General features: G+C 30.1%; 1 long non-coding RNA gene across 1 annotated transcript in view; it reads right to left on the bottom strand.

Moving 5' to 3' along the window:
• LOC127843671 (uncharacterized) overlaps positions 1–7,782 on the bottom strand; it is a 157,524-nt gene extending 149,742 nt beyond the window's left edge. Inside the window, exons 1-2 of the long non-coding RNA XR_008032274.1 lie at positions 7,758–7,782; positions 7,318–7,400 (exon numbers count right to left, since the gene is read on the bottom strand). This is a non-coding gene — a long non-coding RNA (uncharacterized LOC127843671). The remainder of the gene's footprint in view (positions 1–7,317; positions 7,401–7,757) is intronic.
• Positions 7,783–8,446: the final 664 nt, after the last annotated feature.

Raw genomic sequence — 8,446 nt, 5'->3', positions numbered from 1 at the left:
ATTTATTACTTCGGGTTCAGCAATATGTATTTGTTATAGTATCACGATACAGATTAAATTTATATGCTCAAACAAAAAGTCCATGATGTTAACGTCCAAACTTGGTAATAGTAAACATTAAAACACGTTTATAAAATAATTTAGTTGTGAAACGTACTTGTATATAATTGTATAGATAATAAAATCATAGAATCGCTTTCAGTGGAGCACGATACTGTTCCCATCAATAGGAAATAGAAAGATGCAAATTTAATCATATTTACGGCTATGATAGTAACAATTAAGTGCGCTACATATTTTATTTAAACTGAATGTCATTGTCTATGTGTTTGTCAAATTTATAGATATCTTTTGTCCAAATTCAACATTAAGATGTGATTTGATACATTGAACTATAACATAAATAATATCTCTGTAAAACGTATTCGGAAAGTACTAAATTGTTTTTATTGTTCAATTATTATGTTAAAGTGCATACATACAATTGACTATTTTGCTTCTTCTTATAAATTGCTTTTCATTACTCTTTTATTTTGTTATGAATTTATATTATATATAGACATTTGTTGCATGGTATGAATTACTAACGTGTTTATAAGTGTAGCACAGTACTAAGACTTTTTTACAATATTTTTTGTATATCAACAATCCATCTAACTGCTATGATGTGTTTATACTAGTATGGCATTTTTCCAAAATCAAATATTTTTGATTATGCGAATACATTAACCAACCCATAAACAATTGACGTTAGTTATTCTATTTATGCATTTATTCTAAGTATCGAATACGAAAATTTATGCATATGTTCTTTTAATTGCATGGCTGTTTGCATATTACATTGCTGTAACTTGTTTACATTGGTATAAGTAAGTATTGATTGCGCATGCTTATTAACTTATAATGGCATACTAAGATTCAAGCTGAATACAATTGCCATACTAGACTTCATAAACAAGGATAATTTGTTTGTAGGTTTTAAATTTGCAACTAAAAACCAGATACGTGTACTGTAAAGTATTAGATTTTTTGGTATTATTTACGTGCAACATGACTACATGCGTGAATTGAAAGCAAACATATAGAAACCAAATTGTATTTGTATGTTTATCGGTAATATTTGAATAGTGTTGCAGATTACTAAAGATACGCGGAGACAAACAAGTGATTAACGCAATCTGTTTGTGTTTTTCGATCTGCAAGATAACATTCAATTAGGATCAATGTACACTGGTACTGTACTGATTTCATAAAACATATATATTTAAAATATTTAACACATACAATCACCATAAGTGTATGCCATATGTCACGGAAACCACGTATTATGGCTTCTTGCATTGTATGTGTTAACCATGTGCTAAATAAGGAGTAAAAGTTGCGTTTTAACCGATGCTAACCCCAAATACACCATCGACTGAAAGTGGTTACTCCACTTTTTGACATGTCTATGTAAATGCTCTGTTTTATGTACTGAAAGGTATCATTTAATATTAGAAAATGTAATTTATCTTATAAGATTTCATAGGCGACATAATTTTATTGGAAATGTGTAAACGTAAGTTCAACCAGAATGTTTTTCATCGGGCATGAAACCTGAAAGGCATTGTTCGCTAGCGTGAACGTTGAAAGCGTAGGTAGCATACGTAGCGGTGAAAAGTGAAAAGGCGTTGTTATGATAATGTCAGACTATTTAGGCAATCGAAATGTTCGCAGATGTAATATGTCATGGAGCAATTCAATCAAACCTTTGAAGCGTAGATAAATAAATTTTAATGACTCATAAATAGTAATATTGTATCATTTACTTTATATTTAAATCTCATCTGACACAATCGTCTGGAAAAAGTCATAGAGTTGCAGTCGATACTAAAGAACAATTAAATGTTTTCGCATGGGTAAATTAAAAACAAAACATCAACAAAACAACAAGTCCTATATATATTGTCATTCTCACTATTCGTATAATAGTATGAACAACATATTTACTAAGGTGTTCTTTGAATTAAATTTATTTACAAAATAAGTGTTGTAGAGACTGGTCCGTATCAGTAGCAAATATATGGTAAACACATATTAGTTGTATTTTTTTATGTATTGATTGACATTATTTATTTTACTTTTGTGTTAATTCGAAAATTAATCACGGAACACAAATGATGACCCTTGAGCGTGTATCAAATAATTTAGTGGGTATGCCGCTTTGTGGTAGTTCATTATTATGAATGTGTCCAATTCACAACCGAGGAGAAGCGCATCACATCAGGGAGGATTCCGTCTGAATGTATTATTACAACTATAAGCATCATACGGAGGGTAACAGTGTGTCCTTATGTATTTGGGGAAACACTGTTTGATGCTTCATAACTATAACAAGTCAAAACGATACCGGCCGATGATCACGATTTATTATGGAAGACTAGTAAAGAAAACTAATTTTATATAGTTCATGTAATTGTTTGGCATTACATAGCCCACTATTGACTCATAGCTTTATGCCATATTATGGAATGATTTTTGTGTTTGAATTAACTGTATTTTTGATAGTAAATGTGAGAATGTTAAATTCCTATTTAAGATGACACTATTTAATCGTTGTAACAATACCTTAAATCAAAATAAAGTCAATATGATTGTAAACAATATGTAGTATGTTTATAAGGTTCTGCTCACTGAGCCGTGTCATTTAATAAGTTTTAAGCAATAAGCAAATACTCGATTACATACAAAAGCAACTTGTATTCGCATTCGGTTCTGTGTGAACGACCTTTCAAGATGCAACCTATACCGGGTTGAACATTGTATTGTCAGTTGGAAACAATCAGTGTATAGTTTGCACGTCAAGTGGTTTATATATTTACAAGCTCTTGCAACTGCACTAGTTTCATTGGCGTAATGGTTTCGAGGCTGTGAGTGGATACATGAATTGTTCGGGAATAACTTAAGAAAACATACCTGTCGTAAGACGAATTTGTTTTCATATGAACACGCCAACACATACATATCCGAAATTAAGTGGCAAAAATCAAACGTTGTGCAATTTATTTAGATCAAGCGAACATGTTATTAATAAAAAGCGAACATTTAACCAAGAGTCCATCTTCAAAACATTGCTGATGACTCAGGCGGAAATACTTTAAAAATTCATTCGACATAATATTGTAAAAACAAAACACCATGAAAATAGAATATCTCTGCAGATATTGCATATAAGCCGGTTTTTTTTCTAAAACTTAAATTGGTTCAATAAAGTATACCCGTATATTAATCATGCACACCATGTACGAGATACATATACAAACAAACGTGTTCACGGTAATCGTTATGAATCATTTGAAGGTTGATAAGGTAATGCTTGATATATATATCAAATTTATTAATAGTTTCTCTCTGACGGGTGTTTCTCGATTGTTTTAGTTTTAAGCGATCACACAAACAACCAAGCAATGTAATATGGATCTTTTACACCCAATATTGCTGCTTCTTTATTGATTTGCACGATGGTGATCTGAAATATTAACTATATGATGCTATATTCTTACATCATTTTGTAAAAAAGGGATGTAGTTGACACCTGTTCGAATTTCATTTCATCGTTCCTCACAAAGTTGAAACTATGTTGCTCTGGTCTCTTTCCTACCATTGAGTAATTAAATGGTAATTTAATTGAATGCGTTTAAATTACCTTGTATTATTGTTTGATTGGAGTTGCAGTTATATGATGTTAACATGTATTTACATTTTATATATCATAAATATTGCTGGGCCAAGTGTGCTGTTAAGCACTCTACAACCGATTTAAACCCCCAACGCTTGCATTGACCATGCCAAGTGGTGACCCCATCTGTATTTTTCTGTGTTTGTGTTGTTTCGTTTTGTACTGTTTCGTGCTGTTTTGGCAATTGGTCATTTGCCTTAAATAAAATACCATCGAATTGTATATTATAAGAATTCAACACCGCTCCGTCAGCTTGAGTTGCACTTCTTTATATTGATAAGTAAGATGCATACACTTTGTTTTAACATTTATTCAGATACATTGTTGTAGTTTAACATTTACGAAAACATACGACTCGATTGTTTCAGGCGTTGAACGCAATTTGACTTATTCGACGCTCGATGATGAAGTTGTCCGTAAGGTATTATGTACACGTTAAGGTTTATCCGCAGTTTATCGGAAACCGAAACGTTCAGACAAGCGAGTGATTGTATTCTTTTTCGATAGGATTTTATGACTTTTGTAAACACCTATAAAGTATGTGCACTTTTATCAATTGTATAAGCATTAAGCATATTTTCTCAAATAGTTGATGTATTGCTGTTTTTTGTTGATGTCATTTCGAAACAAGTTAAACTTGTTGAAATTCTCGGCATTTATGATCATAGGCCTTTGAATATCCTCTCAAGTCATTACAAATAAAAAATATTGTTGTGTTTAGTAACACACGTTTTTGTTTATGTTTTTTTCAACACGAGTCACACGAGTGATGAGTGTTAATTTATTATTGTCTGTGTCAAAAAATAACTGCATATTAACATTCAATCTGAACGTATCAATTGAAATATTAGATAATTGAAAAATAAATAATACACACATTGTTCACGAGAATAACAATATATAACAGTTTGAAAATACAATGAAAATTACAATTCTGTCTTTGTAAGTATTGAACATAATTGTTAAAATAATTTAAGAGAACAGATACATCTGTTTAATTTAAATGAGCATACTTTTATATATTTGCATTAAACACTGTACCTTTAATTAAAACTGAAAATATACGTATATATATTTGAAGCAAATTAGTGAAAGTCATTTTAACAACATAGTACTTTCGTGTTGAAAAGTAATGTTTAACATATTCTGGATGATAGAACTGTCAATATACCTCGTATGTCGCTTTTATCAGCCAAGTTTTGTAGTAGTTATTTTTTGACACTTCGAATGGCAGACTTTACAACAAAATTCAGTTTTCAAAACCTGCTTGTCAACAAAGACTTATACAAAATCAGTGTTTATATGAACAAGTCTAAAATCGGGTTTTTGTTTCAGCAAAAAGTAATTATGATCTTAGGCAAAAAATCATATGTAACAAACGGCCGTTATTTTAGAATCGATTCGCAGCTTAAACGAGATATCAAAACTGCTGCATACAATTCATAATGAAGTTCAATAAAGACACAATGTGCAAACATATTTCGCAGTTTATTCTGGACGACACATCTGATTGTATAGATACATAACTATTAATTTAGGACAATCAATATCAGCTTAAGAAATTACAGATTCCTGACAAAAAGTGTTATTGATGGCAGAGTCATTGAAATAACCTAACATATGAACCAATACAATTGGTGGTAATTCAAATTGAAATGTTTATTTAACATGTTTGCTGATTAAATGTCGTGCTGCAGAACACATTGCCGTCCTTAAATCTGCGCTGGACTGTTACGGTATTTGTGGGCGTGTTGAAACTGCACTGAAATTGGTGAAACATTTGTTATTTTTATATATCAAGAAGCGACGTACAAGAGCTCGAAATCAGGAAACATATATATCAGGAAAAATGATCAATGATGCTACGTATTAAAGGTAAATCAATAATATATATATATAAATAAATAAATAAATAAATAAATAAATATATATATATATATATATATATATATATTTATATATATATATATATATATATATATATATATATATATATATATATATATATATATATATATATATATATATATATATATATATATATATTTATATTTATTTATTCAACCCGTATTATTTATTTGAAGTATTGTATGTATATAAATAACTAATAAAAAATAAGTAAATACATATATAATATATATATATATATATATATATATATATATATATATATATATATATATATATATATATATATATATATATATATATATACATATATATATATTATACGGCAGTTTGACAGGAAATGTATTGAAATACAACCTAATATTCAAGACATGGACACATCATTTGAACGTCATTTAATTGTTGTTTGACTAATATATGATTAGGGTCGGTGTTCTGTTTCATTGATAAAATATAGCATATGTGCAGTTTGAAATAAATCCCAGTCATGTACACATGGTATAAGAGTGGTAAGGCATTCAATGTTCCACATTATATATATATATATATATATATATATATATATATATATATATATATATATATATATATATATATATATATATATATATATATATATATATATATATATAATGTAGAACATTGAATGCCTTACCACTCTTATACCATGTGTATATGACTGGGATTTATTTCAAACTTCACATATGCTATATTTTATCAATGAAACAGAACACCGACCCTAATCATGTGTTAGTCAAACAACAATTTAATGTCGTTCAAATGATGTGTCCATGTCTTGAATATTAGGTTGTATTTCAATACATTTCCTGTCAAACTGCCGTATATGAATATGATATCTTGTTGTAGAATAATTCGACGTATAAGGAATATGGTATTCTCAAAAGATAATACTAGAACGTGATTGTGTACCCTTAACGGCTCTCAACAACGAGTTGGAAACATTTTAGCACACGCACATAAACCTGACTCCTTGGAGCTGGAAGAAGCGTTGTAGGCATATTTGTTATAGGGGTTCCTTATTAATCACTTGTTTCAATATCAATCGTGTTAATGCATGCGTAATAGCTATCATGAATAGTTACATGTACAAGGCTCTTGTACCAATAAATCATGGGACTCCACTCAACACACATGATAGCGATTATAACTACCACTGCTATAATAGTAAAGACAAGATCGTAAGAGCCCAGCTCGAAAACAATGTATAGCCTTTGAGTTTTACAGTGGCCTTATCTGTGTCAATCTCTTAGAGTAGGGAAGATAAATAGATAAATACACCCTCAATCGCCCAACAGTCTTGTTGTCAGCGGGCAAGTTATGTTTGATGGTTTGGTTTTATTGCTTCAGTTGTTTGTGTTATATAAATTGTCAAAGCTCTTTTAATATCAATTTTGAAAACTGACTGGATAGTTAAGTATACAAGTCTCAATATTTGTGAAATAACGTCATATAAATGGCAGTATGAGGTTGTATAAGTGATTAGTAATGCGATAGTATTCCGTATACTATTTAAACGTCTAAAACAACACCGGGCAATAAATTAATTATAAATTACAAATGTCATCGATATAGCAACTCAGTACATATCTTCACATAAATTTGGAAAACGAGACATCATTATACACTGCCCATGCGTTATTTAACAAGATTCTACATAATGTCAGTCTTACTTGCAGCGGCGATGATGACACACACGGCCACGTTCACGATTAATAAGAGTTTTCCATACATCATGAATTGCTAACGTCTTATCCTGGAATAAGAAAACTAAATTTACACAAACAGTTGTGGCTAGCTGCTGATATAATAGTATATTGCAATTATTTACAAATGAACTTGAAAATAGAGCCATGACTTATATTCGGAATCAAAATAACTAACATGTGTTTCCAAACGAAGTAATATACACACTTTTGTGCAGTATAAATTGGGTTTGAACATTTATGTAATGGTAACATTTTTAATTTACTTTATGTTTATTTTAATTCGTAAAAGCTGTGTATGTTGTTATTTTTACAACCTGAGTTATACTTGAAACTAACTGGCACTTGAATACTTTTATTAGAATGCTTATATGAAAAACATTTACATAAGTAACATACAAACTTACCTTATTCACTGATAAAAGTTATCTGTTGAATGCGATATCCTGTTATGTTTTCGATAGTATTTATAGAAAACGCACACGTTTCACCGATGCGTGCTCGTGCCATGGGTGACATATTTAAGTGAATCAAATGGTTTTAAGCTACGCAGGCTGAAGGCATTTTGACATGAATAATCGAATTGTGTTCGTTTAGCTTTGGGTAAACAAATTACATGCCATATAAACGTGGTACGTTTCGTGTCGTATTAAAAAGTGACTTTAATACAAAATCATAAAAAAATATTTATGTTTTCCCTTTTTTCAGATTAAAAATAGTTGGAGAACATGACATTATTTTAGGTGAGTTCTTATTTTAGAGCACATGTGTGTCTGTTTTGTTATATTAAGTCGATGAATGTTATGTTAAATTAATTCTGCAATACAGATAATTGACATACGAAACGAAAAGAAGCTAAAATTATATAGCACTTTCACCGATCACACAATCATGTATCGTTATTCTATTAATTTAAAGTATTCACAGTTAATTTAGCACAGCGCTGTTGGGAGTTGAATAACAAATGGGTACAATGAGCAACCAACGGGTAACAGTGTTTAGCAATCTATTCGGGAGTTTTATGTTTAATGGCTATACTGTTGAATAAAAACATACATCGGGCTACGTTGTGTTTAACAATTTACATAGGCATATT

Source organism: Dreissena polymorpha, chromosome 9, assembly GCF_020536995.1.
Source record: "Dreissena polymorpha isolate Duluth1 chromosome 9, UMN_Dpol_1.0, whole genome shotgun sequence".
In the NCBI taxonomy this organism is placed as follows: domain Eukaryota; kingdom Metazoa; phylum Mollusca; class Bivalvia; order Myida; family Dreissenidae; genus Dreissena; species Dreissena polymorpha.
The sequence above is the reverse complement of the archived record's forward strand: the minus strand, read 5'-3'. Positions and strand labels throughout refer to the sequence as shown.